This window comes from Pseudophryne corroboree, unplaced genomic scaffold (assembly GCF_028390025.1).
Source record: "Pseudophryne corroboree isolate aPseCor3 unplaced genomic scaffold, aPseCor3.hap2 scaffold_366, whole genome shotgun sequence".
Classification (NCBI taxonomy): domain Eukaryota; kingdom Metazoa; phylum Chordata; class Amphibia; order Anura; family Myobatrachidae; genus Pseudophryne; species Pseudophryne corroboree.
Window position 1 is genome coordinate 418,631 of NW_026970018.1, and position 25,261 is coordinate 443,891.

Genomic DNA, 25,261 nt, shown 5'->3' on the forward strand with positions numbered 1-25,261 from the left:
TGTCTCCAGCCATCTCCTTGCCCACTGTGTAATTTGTGGCGTTCTCTGATGTTCCCCGCTCTGCCTCTACAACCGGCACATAATGTACAGCAGTGGTGACTCCTGAGTATGGGCCTGGAGAACTCCGCCTACCGGGGGGTAGGGATTAATAATTTCAAAGGGGCAGAGCTAGGAGTGAAGCAGTGGACAGCAGTTGAGGGGCGTTTCAAACTGTAACAGGGTTGGGACAATTTCAGTATCCTTCCCTCACCGTCTAATTGGTCAGTCCCACGCTGATTGCCATAGCGCCCTTTCGAGACTGCAGAACTCTATCCCTTAGCCACGGTTGGCACAGCTGGATGGTGCCCCTGGCAAGTGCCATCCTGGCCAAGGGGTAGATACGCCCCTGAGGGTCAGGGCCAGCAACAGAAATCTCGGGGCCCAGTACACTGATATCTCTGGGGCCCCCTCAACCCCCCCTTAACTTGGCAGAGAGATCTTTAAAAAAAAATGGAGCCTTTGACTCGGACCGTCAGTGAGGCCGGCAGGTGGTTTTCATACTGGGCTATCCAGCTCTTCGGTGGCGGTGGCAGGGACATTCAGAAAAGGGCCAGCACAGCAACATGCATAATAATGGCAATACAGTATGGACCACAGGGACTGGACAAAGTGATGGGGTAAAAGGAGGGGGGAGGGTTTAGTTGGCCTGTTAATTGTTTTCCTGCTTAAATTGAGCAGTTGGTGGATACACTTTAAAAAGCAATATTGGCACTGTGGCCCCATTATTTCTGTTCTTAATATTTGGAGCCCTGAACAAGTGTCCCCTTTGTCCCCCCTGTCACCGGGCCTGTTCAGGCGTTACCTATGGAGAAGCTGCGACATGACATCCTAGGACACGATACTGCACCATGCATCACCATTATATTTCAGTGTGCCTTGTCAATATTTAAATCTTGTTCTGTGTGACGTGAGTTGTAAATGGTTGAAAGTCTCTGTGCTACAGTATCGTCACCATGTAGTTATAACAACACCGCAAAACCACCAAAAGACGTGTTTTGGTAGAGGGACTGCTGGAGGGGCCCATTGGGGCCCCCAGTTTGCTACCCCACCCCGGTATACCTGTGCTGTAGCCAGTGGAAGGGGCACTATCTTCCCGGTGATCTCTTCGGGAAGATGGTGCCGCACATAGAAAGCAAAGACTCTGGCTGCACTCTCCTGCCCTCGCTCTAAGCAAGGTGATCGGGCCACAAAAGGACCCCTGTCGGACCCCGGCCTGTGGGCCACAAAAGGATGCATTGGGGGCGGCATGCGGCCCATGGGTTTGACACCCCTGCCCTAGAGTATCACAATTTGTTTCACGGCACCCCTAGGCCAAAGTTTTTTTTTATTGAGAAATTCAGAAAAAAATATAAAATTAAGTAAATTGTGTTTATAGCATGTCATCCTCAGGTTCAGTTATGTTGTGAGGGAATGGTTTTGCCAATTTAATAAAGTATAAATAATTTTAATTGGTCCTGGACCACCAAACTATGCTACCAGTGCAAGAACCCCAGTTTGGAAACTACTGCCATAAAATAAACCGTTTTTGGTTTTTTTAAACTACATGTAATACACCTTAGATCTCAGTTCCTAAAAGGTTTTTAACCTTTGCATACAGTAAACTACACATATTTAAAAATCCTACACCGGGCACAAGTGCTCACGGGCCAATTTCATGGCAGTCTCGGATAGGAGGGCATTGTGGATTCACCAAGGGAATGCTGATGCTGACTCCAAGAAGAAAGGGAGTCTCTTCCCTATGAAGGTGAAGCCTTGTTTGGCGACGGCCTAGTTAATTTGATCTCGGCAGCTCCCGCAGGTAAGTCATCCTTCTTGCCCTATGTTCCCTCTCAACGGATGAAGACGCATCATTATCTGACGCAGTCATTTCGGCCCAATAGATATGCAAGAAGTTAAGATTCCCCTTTCTTTGCAGGTAGAGGAAGGAAAAGAGGGAAGATGTCTGTAGCCTCTTCAAGATCGCAGGAGCAGAGATCGTCCTCTGCTTTTGCCAAATCCACTGCATGACGCTGGGGCTCTCTTGCAGGAGCCCGCACCAGTGGGGGGCACGTCTAAAACTCTTCAGTCAGTTCTGGATTCATTCGGACCTGGACTCGTGGGCTTTACAAATAGTGTCCCAAGGGTACAAACTGCGGTTTCAAGACGTTCCCCCTCACCGATTGTTCAAATCAGCCTTAGTCAGCAGGGAGAAGGTTTTTATTCAAGCCTCTTCGTGGTCCCGAAGCCAGACGGCTCAGTCAGACCAATCTTAAATCTGAAATCCCTTAATTTCTACCTAAAGAAATTCAATTTCAAGATGGAATCTCTCAGGGTAGTGATCTCCAGTCCGGGGGATAAAGGAGATTTCATGGTTTTGGTAGACATAAAGGATGCCTACTTATATGTTCCCATTTAGCCACTGCATCAAGCTACCTGAGGTTTGCAATTCAGGATTGTCATTACCAATTTCAGACGTTGCCGTTTGGTCTGTCCACGGCTCCGAGGATTTTCACCAGGGTGATGGCGGAAATGATGGTTCTCCTTCGCAAGCAAGGAGTCACAATTATCCCGTACTTGGATGATCTCCTGATAAAGGCGAGATCCAGGGACCAGTTGGTGCAAAACATCTACTCTCCCTGACAGTTCTTCAACAACATGGTTGGCTCCTAAACTTGCCAAAATCGCAGTTGGTCCCAATGACGCGGATGTTGTTTTTGGGAGTGATACTGGACACAGAAGAGGTTTTCTTCTAGTGGAAAGGCTCTGGAGATCCAGAGTCTGGTCAAACAATTTCTGAAACCAGCAAGAGTGTTAATCCATCAATGCATTCAGTTGCTGGGGAAGATGGTTGCGGCCTACGAGGCCATTCAGTTTGGCAGGTTCCATGCCAGAGTGTTCCAGTGGGACCTGTTGGACAAGTGGTCCGGATCCCACCTACACATGCACCGGAGGATAATCCTGTCTTCCAAGACCAGAATCTCACTCCATTGGTGGCTGCACAGTTCTCACCACCTAGAGGGGCGATGGTTCGGGATCCAGGACGGGATCCTAGGGACCACGGATGCAACCCTCTGAGGCTGGAGAGCAGTCACACAGGGGGAAAACATCCAAGGAAGATGGTCAAGTCTTCCTTGGATGTTTTCATCTCCACATAAATGTTATGGAGTTAAGGGCCATTTAATAACTGCAGACACAGTACGCACTGGGACGGGTGCCCAGCATCCTCTACGGACTAAGAGAAAAGGATTTACCGGTAGGTATTAAAATCCTATTTTCTCTAACGTCCTAGAGGATGCTGGGGACTCCGTAAGGACCATGGGCATAGACGGGCTCCGCAGGAGACATGGGCACTTTAAGAAAGACTTTAGTTCTGGGTGTGCACTGGCTCCTCCCTCTATGCCCCTCCTCCAGACCTCAGTTTGATACTGTACCCAGTGGAGACTGGGTGCTTTTCAGGAGCTCTCCTGAGCTTTCTGACAGAAAGTATTTTGTTAGGTTTTTAATTTTCAGGGAGCACTGCTGGCAACAGACTCCCTCATCGAGGGACTGAGGGGAGAGAAGCAGCCCTACTCTCTGAGTTGCAAGGTCCTGCTTCTTAGGCTACTGGACACCATTAGCTCCAGTGGGATTGGTACGCAGGATCTCACCCTCGCCGTCCGTCCCAGAGCCGCGCCGCCGTCCCCCTCGCAGAGCCGGAAGATAGAAGCCGGGTGAGTATGAGAAGAAAAGAAGACTTCAGAGGCGGCAGAAGACTTCATGATCTTCACTGAGGTAACGCACAGCACTGCAGCTGTGCGCCTTTGCTCCCATACACCTCACATACTCCGGTCACTGTAAGGGTGCAGGGCGCAGGGGGGGCGCCCTGGGCAGCAATATAAACCTCTTTCGCAAAAATATAACATATATACAGCTGGGCACTTTATATATGTATAAGCCCCCACCAATTTTACAGTTTAAGCGGGACAGAAGCCCGCCTCCGAGGGGGCGGGGCTTCTCCCTCAGCACTCACCAGCGCCATTTTTTCTCCACAGCACCGCTGAGAGGAAGCTCCCCGGACTCTACCCTGCTTATACCACGTTAGACAAGAGGGTTGAAAAGAGGGGGGGGGGGGGGGGCACAAAATTCGCAAATTACATACAGCAGCACTACTGGGCAAACATTAAGTTACTGTTTTATTCCTGGGTTATATAGCGCTGGGGGGTGTGCTGGCATACTCTCTCTCTGTCTCTCCAAAGGGCCTTGTGGGGAAACTGTCTTCAGAAAAAGCATTCCCTGTGTGTGAAGTGTGTCGGTACACGTGTGTCGACATGTCTGAGGAAGAAGGCTATATTAGAGAGGAGCGGGAGCAAATGAATGTGGTGTCTCCGCCGACAGCTGATTGGATGGATATGTGGAATGTTTTAAATGCTAGTGTAAACTCATTGCACAAAAGATTAGACAAGGCAGAAGCTTTGGGACAGTCAGGGTTTCAACCCATGCCTGATCCTATGTTGCAGGGACTGTCAGGGTCTCATAAGCGCCCACTATCCCAGATTGTTGACACAGATACCGACACGGATTCTGACTCCAGTGTCGATTACGATGATGCAAAGTTACAGCCAAAATTGGCAAAATCCATTCGATTTATGATTATGGCAATAAAAGATGTTTTGCACATCACAGAGGAACCCCCTGTCGCTGACAAGAGGGTACATATGTACAAGGGAAAGAAGCCTGAGGTAACCTTTCCCCCCTCACACGAGCTGAACGAGTTATGTGAAAAAGCTTGGGAATCTCCAGATAAAAGACTGCAGATTTCCAAAAGGATTCTTATGGCGTATCCTTTCCCATCAACGGATAGGTTACGATGGGAATCCTCCCCTAGGGTGGACAAAGCATTAACACGCTTATCCAAGAAGGTAGCCCTCCCGTCCCAGGATACGGCTACCCTCAAAGAGTGTGCTGACCGCAAACAGGAGATTACCCTGAAGTCCATTTATACACATTCAGGTACCTTACTCAGACCGGCAATTGCGTCGGCCTGGGTGTGTAGTGCTGTAGCGGCATGGACAAATACCTTATCTGAGGGGATGGATAGCCTAGACAAGGATACTATTTTATTGACCCTGGGGCATATAAGAGATGCTGTCCTATATATGTGTGTATGCAAACTACAGGTGGTGCTGCAGGGCCCACACCCTTTTACTTGTCTTGTAGAGCAGCTCTGAAGCTGTTACAGTGCCCAGCTGCTGCAAGAAATCAGCTTGAATGCTTCAGGGGCTTGGGCATGGCCAACATGAGCCCCACACCGAAGGAGGGTGGGGGTGTTTAATGCAAACTTGGGTTTATCCAAGCACCGCAAAAGGCCGCCATGCCCTGCATGCCCCTTTTCTCTTTTCATATACAGATGAGGGTTCCAGCCAACTTTGGCCCACTGCTTGGATGACATCACCGTATGCAAATCCGTCTGCTGCAGACCTTCCCCCAGGAATGCTTGCAATAGTTGTTGCATATGGTTTAATGTCTGAGGGTGCTTCAGTATTAGGCAGCCTTCCGCCCTCCCATGTTCATCTGAAAAGATGTGGTCTCCCTGCAGTTGTTGTCCCCAGACGAGAGATCCCTTGTGCTTCCTCAGTTAAATCTCCTTAACTTGACGGGGGTGTGCCCGAGCAGCCACCCTCCCCAGCCCTATCCCAACACATACTTATCTTGCATATGAGATCTCTTGATCATGAAGATAGTTCTCACAGGTTGAGGTTCATCCTGGCCCCACTCCCCGCTGGAGAGCGCTGATGGGGACAGCAGCGGGGCTTCAGCAGAAGGGTGAGTACGTGTGGCCAGAGACCTCCCTTCCCATGTGCAGGCCTGCAGAGTCTGCCGCGCAGGATGGGGCATGTGGCACTCTCCCTCCCAGGGGCTCTTCCAGATGTAGCTCCTCAGCAGTATTTTTCCCGGGCTGCGCGGCGCTCTCCCCGACTGGCATCCGCCCTGGAACACTGCCTTCCTCAACGCAACATCAGCAGGGGGCCCTGGCCTCATCACCATCCCAGGTCTTTCTCATGTATGTATCATGTATGTGTGTGTGATATATGTATGAATCATATATGTTTGTGATATATATATATGTATGTATCTATCTATCTATCTATCTATCTATCGTATGTGTGTGTATATATATGTATCTATCATGTATGTATGTATGTATCTATCTATCTTGTATGTATGTGTTTTATCTATCTATCTATCTATCTATCTATCTATCTATCTATCGTGTGTGTGATATATGTATGTATCTATCATGTATGTGTTATATGTATGTATCACACCTTCCTCTATACATATACATACATACATACATACATACATACATACATACATACATACACACACACCTATATCTGTACGTACACTGACATACACACACCAACATCTATACATTAACACGCTGACCCCTAAACGTACACCAACGTACCCACACCTGCATCTATACCTACACATGCTGACACGTGGACGTACACCGGCTTACCCACATGTGAATCTATACATACATGTGCTGACACCTGGACATACACTGATGTACCCACACCTAACATCTATACATACACATGCTAACACCTGGACGTATACAGACGTACCCACATTTGCATCCATGCATATATAGATGTAGGTGTGTGTACGTCAGTGTACGTCCAGGTGTCAACGCGTGTATGTATAGATGCAGGTGTGGGTACGTCTGTGTATGTCCAGGTGTCAGAATGTGTATGTATAGATGCAGGTGTGGGAAGGTCAGTGTAGGTTCAGGTGTCAGCGCGTGTATGTATAGATGCAGGTGCTTGTATGTCCAGATGTCAGTGCATGTATGTATAGATGCAAGTGTGGGTACGTCGGTGTATGTCCATTTGTCAGCGCGTGTATATATAGATGCAGGTGCTTGTATGTTGGTGTATGTCCAGGTGTCAGCATGTGTATGTATAGATGCAGGTGTGGGAATGTTGGTGTATGTCCAGGTGTCAGGGCGTGTATGTATGGATATTAGGTGTGGGTACATCAGTGTATGTCCAGGTGTTAGCGCATGTATGTATAGATGTATATATACACACACATACGATAGATAGATAGATAGATAGATAGATAGATAGATAGATAGATAGATATTATAAGGGCACGGTCGTGCCCTTATATTAAGGCTGAATCGAACAAACGGAATTCTCCCATAGGGAACTTCTGAGATGGGGGCATGGTGTTTGAGGGGCTACACCTCAAAACTGATTGGACGTACTGAGCTGAAATTTGGCATGGGCGTGTAGAATCGTCACCCGGTGCTGCATGCCAAATTTCAGGGCAAAATAATAAAAAATGAGGAATTGGGAGTAACGTAAAGTTCCAACTGTCAGTTTTTTTCTGTGACTTCCTTTGTGGCTTTTTGACACCGTTTTCCTATAGAGTGAATTAGATATTTTTTGGGAAGGCATAACTCCGGATAGAGGACGAATTAAGACTTGGGGTTTGTTTTACTAGATAGAGTATGCCCCAGTGTAGTGCCTTTTGGGGTTGTGGTTTTTCAGAAAGTTATAGGGTTTTTTTTAATTAAGAGAAATATGCCCCATTATAGAGATAGGGCTTTTCAATTTGTTGCGGCTGCGCAGTGGCCGCCAGGAGAGCGAGAGTGAGTGAGGGAAGGGGTCTCGTGCAGGCTGAGGTTATAAAAGTAGCTGCTGGCGGCGGGAGGAGAGCCAGCGGTTCCTGGGTGTGTGCACCTGCGGTCCCTTACAGACTGCAGCGACCCATTAGGACTCTGGAGGAGAGGGGTAGCGGCATAGCAGCCGCAGGCTTACCGAAAGTGCTCACTACTGAGCAATATGGTCCCCTTACCCGAAGTGGGAGCCGCAGCGGGAGGAATAGCTGGAGTTGCGCCGCAGGAGAAAGTCAGAGGACATCCAGAAGAGACATCCGGTGCAGCGCTGACTCCTGACTGACAGCGCTTGCCTACTGAGCGGTGTGGTACCCCCACACCTGAAGCGGGTGCGGGAGCGGCAGCCGGAGAAGACAGCTGTGCTGCACGGAAGAAGTCAGGCAGCAGCAGCAGCACCAGCGGGCTGAGGTGGGGAGGATCAGTATGGTCCCTTACGTGCGGCTCACATTCAGATCCATCCGGCTCCCTTCCCCTCCTCCCCTGCACCCTTAGCAGCCTGCCCCCACATCTCATTCACCCACCGCCGCAGACTCCTCCCCCACACGGTTATTATAATAAGGCCACCCCCCTACCCCCTTCCCTCCCTGCTGTGTGTCCAGCCACCCCCCCCCTCACCTGCTGTGTGTCCGGCCTACCCCCCCCTCACCTGCTGTGTGTCCAGCCCCCCCCCTCACCTGCTGTGTGTCCAGCCCCCCCCCCCCTCACCTGCTGTGTGTCCGGCCTACCCCCCCCTCACCTGCTGTGTGTCCAGCCCCCCCCCTCACCTGCTGTGTGTCCAGCCCCCCCCCCTCACCTGCTGTGTGTCCGGCCTACCCCCCCCCCTCCCTGCTGTGTGTCCAGCCACCACCCCCCTCACCTGCTGTGTGTCCGGCCTACCCCCCCCCTGCTGTGTGTCCAGCCCCCCCCCCCTCCCTGCTGTGTGTCCGGCCTACCCCCCCCCCTCCCTGCTGTTTGTCCGGCCTACCCCCCCCCCTCCCTGCTGTGTGTCCAGACCCCCCCCTCACCTGCTGTGTGTCCAGCCACCCCCCCCCTCACCTGCTGTGTGTCCGGCCTACCCCCCCCTCCCCTGCTGTTTGTCCGGCCACCCTCCCCTCCCCTGCTGTGTGTCCGGCGGCCCACCCCCCCCCCTCCCTGCTGTGTGTCCGGCCTACCCCCCCCTCACCTGCTGTGTGTCCAGCCCCCCCCTCACCTGCTGTGTGTCCAGCCCCCCCCTCCTCCCCTGCTGTGTGTCCGGCCTACCCCCCCCCCTCCCTGCTGTTTGTCCGGCCTACCCCCCCCCCTCCCTGCTGTTTGTCCGGCCACCCTCCCCTCCCCTGCTGTGTGTCCGGCCACCCTCCCCTCCCCTGCTGTGTGTCCGGCCACCCTCCCCTCCCCTGCTGTGTGTCCGGCCTACCCCCCCCCCTCCCCTGCTGCGTGTCCAGCCCCCCCCTCACCTGCTGCGTGTCCAGCCCCCCCCCCTCACCTGCTGCGTGTCCAGCCCCCCCCTCACCTGCTGCGTGTCCAGCCCCCCCCCTCACCTGCTGTGTGTCCAGCCCCCCCCTCACCTGCTGTGTATCCAGCCCCCCCCTCACCTGCTGTGTGTCCAGCCCCCCCTCACCTGCTGTGTGTCCAGCCCCCCCCCCCTCACCTGCTGTGTGTCCAGCCCCCCCCCTCACCTGCTGTGTTTCCAGCCCCCCCCCCTCACCTGCTGTGTGTCCAGCCCCCCCCCTCACCTGCTGTGTGTCCAGCCACCCCCCCTCCCCTGCTGTGTGTCCAGCCTACCCCCCCCCCCTCCCTGCTGTTTGTCCGGCCACCCTCCCCTCCCCTGCTGTGTGTCCTGCCTACCCCCCCCTCCCTGCTGTGTGTCCAGCCACCCCCCACCCCCATCACCTGCTGTGTGTCCGGCCTACCCCCCCCCCCTCCCCTCCCCTGCTGTTTGTCTGGCCACCATCCCCTCCCCTCCCCTGCTGTGTGTTCGGCAACTCCCCCCTCTTCCTGCTGTGTTCGGCCACCCCCTACCCCCTCCCCTCCCTGCCGTGTGTCCGGTCACCCTCCCCTCTCTGCTGTGTGTCCAGCCACCCCCCCCCTCTCTGCTGTGTGTCCGGCCACCCACCCCAGACACGCAGCGCCTGACACACACAGACATGCAACGCCTGACACGCATACGCATATGCAGCGCCTGACACACACGCACACACACAGCACCTGACACACACACACACACACACACACACAGCACCTGACACACACGCACACACACAGCACCTGACACACACACACACAGCACCTGACACTCACACGGACCTGACACACGCGCACACACTCACACGCAGCACCTGACACACACGCAGCACCTGACACACGCACACACAGACGCAGCACCTGACACTCACACGGACCTGACACACACGCACACACTCACACGCGGCGCCTGACGCACATAGACACGCGGCGCCTGACGCACATAGACACGCGGCGCCTGACGCACACGCGGCGCCTGACGCACACGCGGCACCTGACAGACACGCGGCGCCTGGCACACACGCACAGGCAGCGCCTGGCACACACGCACAGGTAGCGCCTGGCACACACGCACAGGCAGCGCCTGACACACACGCAGCGCCTGACACACACAGACACGCAGCGCCTGACACACACAGACACGCAGCGCCTGACGCACAGGCAGCGCCTGACACACACGCACACGCACAGGCAGCGCCTGACACACGCAGCGCCTGACACACACACGCACCTGACACTCACATGCTCCTGACACACGCAGCACCTGACATGCTCACACGCAGCACCTGACACACACGCAGACACGCAGCATCTGACACACACACACGCAGCACCTGACACACACACGCAGCGCCTGACACACACGCAGACACGCAGCGCCTGACACACACGCAGACACGCAGCGCCTGACACACACGCAGCGCCTGACACACACGCAGCGCCTGACACACACGCAGCGCCTGACACACACGCAGAGCCTGACACACACGCAGCGCCTGACACACACGCAGACACGCAGCGCCTGACACACACGCATACACGCAGCGCCTGACACACACGCAGCGCCTGACACACACGCAGACACGCAGCGCCTGACACACACGCAGCGCCTGACACACACGCAGCGCCTGACACACACGCAGACACGCAGCGCCTGACACACACGCAGACACGCAGCGCCTGACACACACGCAGACACGCAGCGCCTGACACACACGCAGACACGCAGCGCCTGACACACACGCAGACACGCAGCACCTGACACACACGCAGACACGCAGCACCTGACACACACGCACACACACACACACACAGCACCTGACACAGATATGCAGCACCTGACACACACACGCAGACATACAGCGCCTGACACACACACACACGCAGACATGCAGCACCTGACACACACATGCTGCACCTGACAGACACACACACACACACACAGACATGCAGCACCTGACACACCCACACACACACACATGCATCACCTGACACACCCACACACACAGACATGCATCACCTGACACACCCACACACATATACAGACATGCAGCACCTGACACACACACACACACACACACACACACAGACATGCAGCGCCTGACACACACACACACACACATACAGACATGCAGCACCTGACACACACACACATACAAACATGCAGCACCTGACACACACACACACACACACAGCACCTGACACACATATATACATGTGGCATTTAACGCACACACGCACAGCACCTGACACACAATCATATACACTCAGAGCACCTAACACACACATACACTCGCAGCACCTCACACACACTCGTATACACACGCAGCACCTGCCACTCACACATATATACACATGCTGCACCTGCCACTCCCACATACATGAACAGCACCTGACACACACATACACGCGCAGCACCTGACAGTCACACACATACAGATGCGACAGCTGACACAAACACATACACGCTCAACACCTGACACCCACGTGGCAGCTGACGCATACAAATGCAGCACCTGAAATACACACATATACACGTGCAGCACCTGAGACACACACATACACGTACAGCACCTGAGACACACACACACACATGTATGTACACGCGCGGCTCCAGGCACACACATACGTACGTACACACGCGGCACTTGACACACACACGTACACGCGCGGCACCTGACACACACACACACACACGTACGTACGTACATGTGTGGCACCTGACACACACACGTATGCACACGTGTGGCTCCTGACACACACGCGCTTTGCTCCTGACACACACACATGTACGTACACGCTCGGCTCCTGACACACACACGTATGTATACGCGCGGCACCTGAAACCTACACGTATGTACGTATATGCGCGGCTCCTGACACCCTCACGCATGTACACGCGTGGCTCCTGGCACACACACACACACACACACACACACACACACGTACACGCGCGGCACCTGACACATACACGCGTGTACGTACACACATGCACAGCACCTGACATACACACATGTAGGTACGCGCCACCTGACACACACACACACACGCACGACACCTGACACGTACGTACGTACGTACGTACGTACGTACGTACGCGCACGGCACCTGACACACACGTACATACTAGTGATGAGTGGGTTCGGTTCGTCGGAATCCGGACCCCCCGAACTTCACCCATTTTACATGGGTCCGAGGCAGGTTCGAACCTTCCCGCCTTGCTCGACTAACCCGAGCGCGCCCGAAAGTCATCATCCCGCTGTCGGATTCCCGCGAGATTCGGATGTCTGCATTCGTGGAAAGGGGTCCCATGTGTAAACATGGGACCCCTTTCAGTCCGTCTGGTCCGGGTGTTCGGTTTGTTGTTTTGCCAAGTACGTGGATTTAATCTGGAACCTGGATCAGGTGAGTATAATTATCTTTTATTTTCAGGTACCCGTGGATTCTACTTGGAGAAGAGGACCGACTGCTTCGTGTCAACATAGGTAAGTATGTGTGTGTCGGCAGGTGTGAAATAAAGTTATACTTTCACGGTGTCTGTGTCCTGTTTTTATTTGGGTATTTTTTCCCCAGTAGAACTACAGGTACCAGCGGGCCCGTTTTTCTCCCGCATGCTGGTACTTGTGGTTCTCAAAGTACCAGATTGCGGGGGAGGCTTGCTGGGACTTGTAGTACTACTGGAAAAAACAATATTCTTTCAATTTTCTCAAGGCTATCAGCCTCCCATCCGCAGCCCTTGGATGGGGGGGACAGCCTCGGGCTTCACACCTTGCCCTTGGGTGGCTGGGGGGGGGACCCCTTGATTGAAGGGGTCCCCACTCCCCCAGGGTACCCCGGCCAGGGGTGACTAGTTGGATATTTAATGCCACGGCCGCAGGGCACTGTATAAAAGTGACCCCCGGCTGTGGCATTCTGTCCAGCTAGTGGAGCCCGATGCTGGTGTAAAAATAATGGGGGACCCTACTCTTTTTGTCCCCCGTATTTTTTGCACCAGCACCAGGCGCAGAGCCCGGAGCTGGTTTTAAAAATACGGGGGATCCCCTGTCCGTTTTTCCCCCGGATTTTTAGAACCAGGACCGGCTCGAAGAGCCCGAGGCTGGTTATGCTTTGGAGGGGGGACCCCACGCAATTTTTCTTTTCCGGGTTTTTCACATTCCATTTAAAAAAAAATAAAAATAATAATAATCTTTTAAAAAATATATAAATAATACTTGTGCCTCCAAAAAAGACAAACCAAGTACCTAATCCCTTCTAATATAAATAGATATGCTATTACCCCAAAAAAATATTATTTTTTATTAGATTCCGCCTGCAAAGTGTGGCGGATTGAAAATGACGAATTTACTGTTTAAAAGCACTGTTGTCGAATTTACAAACTTCAATTGAATATACTTTTGTTGAATTGCCGCATTTGTACCATTGCAGAAAAGTCGAATTTGTCAAATGTCGAATTTTAAAAAGTCGAATTTTGAAAGGATGCAAGAATAGGCCCCGCCCCCTTCTTCACATCAGCCGTCCCCTTCTACCCCTGTACCTTGCTCTCTCCTGTCTGTGCTCTCTCCCGTCTGTAGGACTAGGCCCCGCCCCCTTCTTACCCTCCAGTGACTGCTCTCTCCTGACAAGTGGACCAGGCCTGCCCCCTACACGCTGCTGGTGTCTTCATTGTTACTTGGTCTGGAGCTCCGTTGGGGAGAGAACTCACGTGAGCTCATTAAGAATGAGGAACTGGGATGTTTTAATTTTATTGTGAGTAGTGTAGTGTGGTGATGTAGTATGTTGTATGGGGGGTATAGTGTAACTATGAAGTGCAGCATATGGGAGGGCTATAGCATAGTGATGTAGTGTGGCATATGGGGGGTGGTAGCGCATAGGCGTCCGTACAGGGGGTGCCTGGTGCGCACAGGCACTCCCTAATGTCCAGCACCGCTGCACGCCACGCTTGCTGTGGCACAGTGATCGCTGAGTGTGTGATCGGTGGAGCCTAGCCTGTAGCTCATTTCCGTACCTCCCACCACCACTGCGCCCGCCCCCCCTCTGCCTGCTGCTAATACTATGCTGAGTGCATTCGTCGGCGGCCTCACTGGGGGGACTGGTGTCACCTTGCAATGTGACGTGGTGATGTCCGCCTATGCTCTCCTCCCGCCCACCCGTGCTTTCCTCCCGCTGCGGTCTCTCAGTCCTAGTGTGCCGCGGCTGCCACACCACTGGCAGTGTTCCTCTAGGGGGGACTGGGAGCCGCCGGCAGACACATTCTGCTGAGACTTACTTGTCAGTGCGGGTTCCGGATGGCAGGCGGCGGGTGGGAGGGCAGACGGGGAGCAGGTGTCACAAGGAGTGTGTGGGTAACTAATTCACAATACTTCCGCTCAACGTGGCACTGCTGGTCCTTCATCTCCCATGTCTCTTCACCAGGTGGCGGGCGGCCCGGAAATTAAGTGATGGGTTGTGCAGCAGTCAGTGTGAAGTGACTGTGAGTAACACTGATGGTGCTGATGATGCTGCTGCAGAATCGGGAAGCAATTAATTCATAAATATAATGTACTCAGTGTATTATACATACATAAACATGTACATACGTGTATTTGTGTATACATGTATATACATGAGTGTGTGTGCATATATATATATATATATATATATACATACAGCCAGTTCCCAGGAACAAAAGTCCTCCCCCGCTTCCGCTAAGTCCACAGCATGACGCTGGGGCTCCACTGGTGGAGCCAGGTGCGGTGGGGGCCCGTCTCAAGTGCTTCAGCAATCAGTGGGCTTGCTCACAGGTGGATCCCTGGATTCTACAAGTAGTGTCTCAGGGATTCAAGCTGGAATTCGAGACGTCTCCCCCTCGCCGTTTCCTAAAATCTGCCTTGCCAACATCTCCCTTGGACAGGGAGGCTGTGATAGAGGCAAATTCACAAGCTGTATTTGCAGCAGGTGATAGTCAAGGTACCCCTCCTTCAACAAGGAAGGGGTTACTATTCCACAATGTTTGTGGTACCGAAACCGGACGGTTCGGTGAGACCCATTTTAAATTTTAAATCTTTGAACACGTATATAAAACGGTTCAAGTTCAAGATGGAATCGCTCAGGGCGGTTATCTCAAGCCTGGAGGAAGGGGATTACATGGTATCACTGGACATCAAGGATGCTTACCTGCATGTCCCCATTTACTCTCCTCACCAGGAGTAATTCAGATTTGTGGTACAGGACTGTCATTCTGCGGCGGTACTGCCGCATTCTAGATCAGTAAAAGCCCATTCCACGAGGAAGGTGGGCTCTTCTTGGGCGGCTGCCCGAGGGGTCTCTGCTTTACAACTTTGCCGAGCTGCTACTTGGTCGGGGTCAAACACATTTGCAAGATTTTACAAGTTTGACACCCTGGCTGAGGAGGACCTGGAGTTCGCTCATTCGGTGCTGCAGAGTCATCCGCACTCTCCCTCCCGTTTGGGAGCTTTGATATAATCCCCATGGTCCTTACGGAGTCCCAGCATCCACTTAGGACGTCAGAGAAAATAAGATTTTACTCACCGGTAAATCTATTTCTCGTAGTCCGTAGTGGATGCTGGGCGCCCATCCCAAGTACTTGTACATAGTTATTGTTAACAAAAGGGTTATTGTTGAGAGCCATCTGTGCAGAGGCTCCGTTGTTGTCATACTGTTAACTGGGTATAATATCACGAGTTGTACGGTGTGATTGGTGTGGCTGGTATGAGTCTTACCCGGGATTCAAAATCCTTCCTTAGTGTCAGCTCTTCCGGGCACAGTATCCTAACTGAGGTCTGGAGGAGGGTCATAGGGGGAGGAGCCAGTGCACACCAGGTAGTCCTAAAGCTCTCTTTAGTTGTGCCAAGTCTCCTGCGGAGCCGCTATTCCCCATGGTCCTTACGGAGTCCCAGCATCCACTACGGACTACGAGAAATGGATTTACCGGTGAGTAAAATCTTATTATATATATATATATATATATATGACTTGGGGTTTGTTTTATTAGATAGAGCATGTCCCTGTGAAGTGCCTTTTGGGGTTGTGGTTTTTCAGAAAGTTACAGGTTTTTTTTAATTAAGAGAAATATGCCCCATTATAGAGATCGGGCATTTCAATTTGTTGCGCCAGCGCAGTGGCCGCCAGCAGGGGGTGTACTAGAGTGCCTTCTCTTGAGAGCCGCAATATGGCCGCCTTCTCCCCGGTTATTCTGTAAATAGGAAAATAACCTCACAGGTTCACATAGGGCAGAGTTGCCACTACTAGTGCAGGGCTGTAACTTACAGTACTAAGGAAAAGCCATATACTAAAGCGGCACGGTGACCTCACCCCTCTCAGAGACACCAGGGCGCAGCACACTGGTACACACACCTGTTAGCTCAGGGCAGCACTATAGGACCCTCCTGTAATGCTGTGCTGGCGGCGTGTAGTGATCAGGGCACTGGGAGACTGGCTGGCTGGTCTCCGTCTCTGCTGCCTATAGAACTTCCACCTCTGTTATATATCAGGGCTGCTCTCCTGTTATGATTCCAATACTCTGGTCTGGGGATATCTTATAGCAAGGACCTGAGTACTGGAACGTAATGCTTGGAAAGGGAGTGGGAACGGGAATAGCCCCTGGCGCCCTATCTCCGTTGTCTCGCCCGCGCTGTCAGAAATCTCTTGCGAGACTATGGTTGCTTGGGCCCATGGCAGCCGCGTTTGAAGGGCGGATTACGTCTGCCCAACTCCGATGCCCCCTCAGGTCTTAATGGGAGACAAAGAGAAATCCGAGACAGGGTGATAACAAGGGGCCCTCTACTAAACAACAAAGCCAGGGGCTCAAAACTAACTTTAAACTAGAGTATGTGCGGAAAACCGCCAGGGAAAAGGACAACCAAAATACCCACTTGTCCACTCTTCTACCTGGCACCGGCGAGTTCCGGAGAGGAGTGTGGGAGCGTAAACCTCCGCAAATGCACCAACACAGAATACAAAATAAAGCGGCCTAGGCCGCAGCACGCGGCAGAGCCGCCACTCACGAAAACCACACGAGATCCTCTAGCGACTGTTGCGGGTAAATGAGGACTGGAAGACTCCTTGGGAAGAGATGACAACACTAAGATTCAGGAACTCTGAGGACAGGAATGACCGGACACAGCAGAACTGGAACAGACGTCAGCAAACCAAAGCAGCATGCAGGAAGCTATTACCGGCGTCTGTGTGAAGCACTGAGAAGGTATTTAGCAGGGAGTCCTTCAATCAGAAGTTCAGAGCCTGATTAGCACAATGCCGTGCAGCTGCCTTGCTGCACGACCAGAAGACAAGTGTGTGTGTGTAGTTCACTTGATTGACCCTGCAAGGGGAGCGCAGTCCGTCCGTGGCGTCCCCGTTGCTAGGGTCCAGGCGGCTCAGCGCGCCCGGCGTCCTAGCGTTGCTAGGGAGCCGGCGGCTAGCACGCTCGGCGTCCCTAGTTGCTAGGCGCCGGGCCGCGAGGACATCGCGGACCACGGCGCCTAACACCTGTGTGTTCTCTTCCTCTCCTACCTCACACTGGAACTGGCCGCCCAGAGAACGAGAGGGCAGCGGCTGACATCAGAGAGGGTGCAGCAATCTGTGTGGGCAGAGCCCCTCACAGCAAGGTGTCCTTATGCTGTGCCCCGTGTAATCACTGTGATCCATACAGACTCTCACCCTGGTATGCTCTCTATTATTTATTTTTTTACACTGCGGCATGCTCGAGGGAAGGGAGCAGGCACCACCCCACCGCCACTACTCCTCCGCCAGCATCACTGCCGAGCCGGTCAGTGTTCCGGCGGCAATGAGCAGTAGGCAGCCACCAGCAACAACAGTCAGGAAGCTGTTACTCCCGGCAGCAGTAGCGTCAAGCTGCAATTCAGCCAGCGGCACGATGATCCGGGAGACAGTGGCAGCACAGGGAAGCAGTACCCCCTCCAATCGCAGCACCAACTAGGAGACTGAGGCAGCAACCTGCCCCCAGCAGCAGCACCACCCTGATGATAGGTAAGATGCATTTTGGTGTCACAAGAAGGTGGCCGGAGTAGTGGCTGGCTGTGGTCACACCCCGGGGAAAAGTGATAGTGATTTCAGTGTTCCCTTGCGCGGGGATTGGATGTGTAGATGTATGGAGGCTATGTATGTATAGATGTGAGCGGCAGTGTGCGGATGTATGAGAGCGGCAATGTACGGCTGTATAACTGCGTCGGTGTGCGGCTGTATGAGTGCGATGGTGTGCGGCTGTAAGAGTGCGGCTGTAAGAGTGCGGGGTTGTACGGATGTATGAGAGCGGGGTTGTACGGATGTATGAGAGCGAGGTTGTACGGATGTATGAGAGCGGCAGTGTATGGATGTATGAGAGCAACAGTGTACAGTTGTGTGAGAGCGGCAGTGTGCGGATGTATGAGAGTGGCGGTGTACGGATGTATGAGAGCGGCAGTGTATGGATGGCAGCGTCATAGGGAGGGATGTCGGAATGCTGTTATAGGGTTCCTAATACAAAATGCCACGTTGGGCTTGATGGGCAGGTAGTGCGGCAAGCACACCCAAATTGGCATCTGACGTCGCCTGCAGTCCACACTGTTGTGAGGAGTCAGAGTTAATTTTGACTGTGTAGTGTACTCACAGAGGACCTACCGCCCGTCCCCTCCTCGCATCTGAGCAGCAGGTCAGGCTCTTATTTTCTTTTTAATCAGGAGAGGCCGAGTGAACTGTGAGCAGGGGGGCAGAGCTACATGGGACCCAGAGGGGCTGCTGTGCTGTCAGAGAGGGAGAGGAAGAGAGAGATGAAGCTACTGCAGATCCCCAGCTGATTGTGAGGTGCCGGGTTGAAGGGTGATGTGATCACCCTTCTCCCTCGCTGCCGCTGGGGACCGCATCTAGGCTTCCTCCATCGAGGGCATGCGGCGCAGCAGTGGGCAGCGTGTAATGAGTTTGTCTGACTCATTATACTGCTGCCTGTTGTGGACACCTCCGTCCGTACGGACTGGTGTACATGCCCAGCACAGAGGTGACAGTGTTGGTGGAAGTGCTGCCCAGTTCTGACCCTGCAGGCCTCCCTGATCTGACTGCGGCCGCTGCTACTGCTGCGGCCCGAAACCCCTGCCGGTCCCCTCCATAGACTTCTGCCTGTCCAGCGCTGAGGTACTAGGGGTATCCCAGCTGCGGGAAGGGTATGTCTCTGGCTTTCTCTCCGGCAGGGGAAGGTGACAGCGGCGGAGGAAGTGTTGCCCACCTCAGACACTGCAGGCCTCCCCGATCCAGCTGCGGCCACTGCTGATGCTGCCTGAACCCCCTGCTGGTCTCCTTTGTTGACTGCCGCATGGCCAGTGCTGAAGTACTGGGGGTAGGCCAGCTACGGGAAGAGTGTCTCTGCCTCGGGCTCTCTCTCTCTGTCAGGGGAAGGAAGGGCTGATTCTCTGGCACAACAGGGAGGGCTAGGCTGCAGGAACACAGCACTGGAAGAAACAGGAGGCCAAACTCATGACCAAAAAGTGAGCAGTGCAGTGATCAGCCCCCTAGTCTTTCCCTCTCTCTGGGTGCAGAGCTGTATTCTACAGAGAGAGCTGGGATGGGAAGAAGGGGAACGGCACCTGACACACACATACACGCGCGGCACCTGACACACACATACACGCGCAACACCTGACACACACACATACACGTGCGGCACCTGACACACACACACACACACGTAGCATCAGACACAATAAAATAAACATGCAGCACCTGACCCACACATACACGCGCAACACCTGACACACACACATACACGTGCGGCACCTGACACACACACACGTAGCATCAGACACAATAAAATAAACATGCAGCACCTGACCCACACATACACGCGCAACACCTGGCACACACACATATACACGTGCGGCACCTGACACACACACGTACCATCAGACACAATAAAATAAACACGCAGCACCTGACACATGCATATACACGCAGCACCTGACACATGCATATACACGCAGCACCTGACACATGCATATACACGCAGCACCTGACACATGCATATACACGCAGCACCTGACACATGCATATACACGCAGCACCTGACACATGCATATACACGCAGCACCTGACACATGCATATACACGCAGCACCTGACACATGCATATACACGCAGCACCTGACACATGCATATACACGCAGCACCTGACACATGCATATACACGCAGCACCTGACACATGCATATACACGCAGCACCTGACACATACATATACACGCACACCATCAGACACACACATACACACGCAGTGCCTTACTCACACACATGTACACGCGCAGCACCTGACGCACACACATGTACACGCGCAGCACCTGACGCACACTCATGTACACACGCAGCACCTGACGCACACTCATGTACACGCTCAGCACCTAATGCACACTCATGTACACGCGCAGCACCTGACACAGACATACGTATTCATGCACAGCACCAGACATACACTTGTACACACGCGGAGCACCTGATACTCACAAACATATACACCCGCAACACCTGACACACACACACACACGTGCGGCAGCTGACGCATACACACGCACCATCAGACACACTCATATATACACGCAGCACCTGACACACACATACACACAGGAGCTGACACACACATACACAGGCAGCACCTGACACACACACACATATACACGCGCAGCACCTGACACCACGCACTCACACGTACAAGCAATGCATTTCACGCCTACCTCCAGCCTCAGTTACAGGCTGCTGCCGCCTACCCCCCTCCCTGCATCAGCTGCAATGGCAGCAAAATATTTTGACCAAAGTCTAAAGGCCCGTACACATTAAACGATGTCGCTCTGTGAGCTACATCGTCTAATGTTTCCCCTCCCGGGCCGGCCGGCGGCCGACTGTACACACTGAGCGATATGACCGCTCATATCGCTCAGTGACGTCACGCCCCCGCCAGCCCTGCATGAAGGTCGTGGACGACAGTCCACATCCTTCCTGCATGCCCTACCGACAGCGAAGATTGTTGCCGACCCGCGGGGCCGCGCATCGTTTGTCGCTGGCTGCATACACACTTAACGATAAAATGAGCGACGTCGCTCATTAAATCGTTAAGTGTGTACGGACCTTAAACAATTTGGTTTGGTTAATAAAATAATTTTGCACAGAACAGTGATGTTATACGAACATTTTCATTAAACATTTAAAAAATCAAATGTTTATTCTTACAGTGAAATTTTACATTTCTGAATAAAAAAAATAAATTTAAAAAAAGCGATGAAATTCCATAGACAAAAAACCTTACGGTTTCACATGTCCCATTAAGGCTTCTTAGACATGATCGAAATTTCAGAAACCTGTTGTAACTCTTCCACTCAAACTCCAAAAAGCAATGAAATTCCGATCATTAAGGCTGACGCCTTAATGGACGTGTTCCTTGCGCAATACAGATATGGTATGCCATCACAGCCTGTGGGTAAGTGCAGATTCAGCACTCTCACAGAGTGAGATTGCTGTCACTCACACAATGGTGGAGCTGCTAATTCACAGATTTGTGTGCTCATTGGAATACACACATGCAGTCTATGCAACTGAAGGTCTGAGCGGAAGACAAAGCTGCTCAGATGAGGTAAGAGTGTTGTTGATTGGAGGGAGGAGAGCGGTGTGGATGGGGGAACAGAAGTGTGTGGATAGAGGGAACACTAAGCAGCACTAATGGGGGGACAGAGAAACACAGGGGGTAATTCAGACCGCAGCAGCAGCAGCAGCGATTGCAGTCTGAATTAGTTTGTGAGGTGCGTGCGTACCCCAGGAGCCCAGTGAGATGCTATCACCCTGCCTGATTGATAGGCAGAGGTGGTTGCGGGGAATGAGGGGGGCGTGCAAACAGCGTTAGAATGCCATTGGCAGGGCATGGTCTGCACAACGGAGGCGTTTCCGGACCACTGGGGGGTGGGCTGTGGCGGTTATCCCCCTGCCAAGAGCGCAGGATCCACTAAATTTACCTTCAGGATGTCAGCTACATGAATAGGGTAAGAGTGGTGTGGATAGGGGGTAGATTAAGCAGCAAGTATGGGGAGGGAGACAGAGCGGTGCAGATGGGGGAAATGGTGCAGATGGGTTGAAAACACTGGCATGGATGGGTAGAAAACTGGTGCAGATGGGAGAGAAGACAGTGTGCCATGTACTGGAGGAGGCAGAGTGACGTTGAAGAAGGAAACACTGAGCAGCACAGAGAGAAGGAAACGGTGGTACAGACAATGCACAGGTGGGGAAAGACAGATGGTACAGATAAGTTAGTACAGACTAGCACAGATGGGAGAACACAGCAGTAGGGATTGGGGAAGACCGGGCAGCATGGGGGTGTATAGGGGAAGTAAGTGTAGATGCATAGACCGTAGATGGGGTATTATAGTTTAGCAATTAACCAAGATGTTTGAGGGAGCTAAATGTGTATACTAAGTGAGATGGATGTATGGAGTTAGAAGGATGTTGTAACAAGGTGGCTTTGTTGTGTTGACTGAATGGGATGGTTGTGGGCACTGTGTGGGATGGGAGCACCACAAAACTGCTCAGACCTTCAGTTGCATAGACTGCATGTGTGTATTCCAATGAGCACACAAATCTGTGAATTAGCAGCTCCACCATTGTGTGAGTGACAGCAATCTCACTCTGTGAGAGTGCTGAATCTGCACTTACCCACAGGCTGTGATGGCATACCATATCTGTATTGCGCAAGGAACACGTCCATTAAGGCGTCAGCCTTAATGATCGGAATTTCATTGCTTTTTGGAGTTTGAGTGGAAGAGTTACAACAGGTTTCTGAAATTTCGATCATGTCTAAGAAGCCTTAATGGGACATGTGAAACCGTAAGGTTTTTTGTCTATGGAATATATATATATATCACAAACATATATGATTCATACATATATCACACACACATACATGATACATACATGAGAAAGACCTGGGATGGTGATGAGGCCAGGGCCCCCTGCTGATGTTGCGTTGAGGAAGGCAGTGTTCCAGGGCGGATGCCAGTCGGGGAGAGCGCCGCGCAGCCCGGGAAACATACTGCTGAGGAGCTACATCTGGAAGAGCCCCTGGGAGGGAGAGTGCCACATGCCCCATCCTGCGCGGCAGACTCTGCAGGCCTGCACATGGGAAGGGAGGTCTCTGGCCACACATACTCACCCTTCTGCTGAAGCCCCGCTGCTGTCCCCATCAGCGATCTCCAGCGGGGAGCGGGGCCAGGATGAACCTCAACCTGTGAGAACTATCTTCATGATCAAGAGATCTCATATGCAAGATAAGTATGTGTTGGGATAGGGCTGGGGAGGGCGGCTGCTCGGGCACACCCCCGTCAAGTTAAGGAGATTTAACTGAGGAAGCACAAGGGAACTCGTCTGGGGACAACAACTGCAGGGAGACCACATCTTTTCAGATGAACATGGGAGGGCGGAAGGCTGCCTAATACTGAAGCACCCTCAGACATTAAACCATATGCAACAACTATTGCAAGCATTCCTGGGGGAAGGTCTGCAGCAGACGGATTTGCATACGGTGATGTCATCCAAGCAGTGGGCCAAAGTTGGCTGGAACCCTCATCTGTATATGAAAAGAGAAAAGGGGCATGCAGGGCATGGCGGCCTTTTGCGGCGCTTGTATAACCCCAAGTTTGCATTAAACACCCCCACCCTCCTTCGGTGTGGGGCTCATGTTGGCCATGCCCAAGCCCCTGAAGCATTCAAGCTGATTTCTTGCAGCAGCTGGGCACTGTAACAGCTTCAGAGCTGCTCTACAAGACAAGTAAAAGGGTGTGGGCCCTGCAGCACCACCTGTAGTTTGCATACACACATATATAGGACAGCATCTCTTATATACCCCAGGGTCAATAAAATAGTATCCTTGTCTAGGCTATCCATCCCCTCAGATAAGGTATTTGTCCATGCCGCTACAGCACTACACACCCTGACTGTCCCAAAGCTTCTGCCTTGTCTAATCTTTTGTGCAATGAGTTTACACTAGCATTTAAAACATTCCACATATCCATCCAATCAGCTGTCGGCGGAGACACCACATTCATTTGCTCCCGCTCCTCTCTAATATAGCCTTCTTCCTCAGACATGTCGACACACGTGTACCGAGACACTACACACACAGGGAATGCTTTTTCTGAAGACAGTTTCCCCACAAGGCCCTTTGGAGAGACAGAGAGAGAGTATGCCAGCACACACCCCAGCGCTATATAACCCAGGAATAAAACAGTAACTTAATGTTTGCCCAGTAGTGCTGCTGTATGTAATTTGCGAATTATGTGCCCCCCCCCTCTTTTCAACCCTCTTGTCTAACGTGGTATAAGCAGGGTAGAGTCCGGGGAGCTTCCTCTCAGCGGTGCTGTGGAGAAAAAATGGCGCTGGTGAGTGCTGAGGGAGAAGCCCCGCCCCCTCGGAGGCGGGCTTCTGTCCCGCTTAAACTGTAAAATTGGTGGGGGCTTATACATATATAAAGTGCCCAGCTGTATATATGTTATATTTTTGCGAAAGAGGTTTATATTGCTGCCCAGGGCGCCCCCCCTGCGCCCTGCACCCTTACAGTGACCGGAGTATGTGAGGTGTATGGGAGCAAAGGCGCACAGCTGCAGTGCTGTGCGTTACCTCAGTGAAGATCATGAAGTCTTCTGCCGCCTCTGAAGTCTTCTTTTCTTCTCATACTCACCCGGCTTCTATCTTCCGGCTCTGCGAGGGGGACGGCGGCGCGGCTCTGGGACGGACGGCGAGGGTGAGATCCTGCGTACCAATCCCACTGGAGCTAATGGTGTCCAGTAGCCTAAGTAGCAAATAATTAATTACGCTGGCGGGGTAAGGACAGTGCCCAGGCACTAATGTCCACTTTTGCCTGCCTTTTGTGAGGAATTTATGCTGCCCAGGGTGCCCCACCCCCCACCCACCCACATGCCCTGCACCCTGCAGTGCCTGTGTTTGTGTGGAAGCATGGCGCACAGCATTCCGCTCGCTGCGTGGTACCTCAGAATGCCGTCACTGGAGAAGAAGTCTTCTGTTCTTCTGCTACTCGCCTGTCTTCTGACTTCTGGCTCTGTA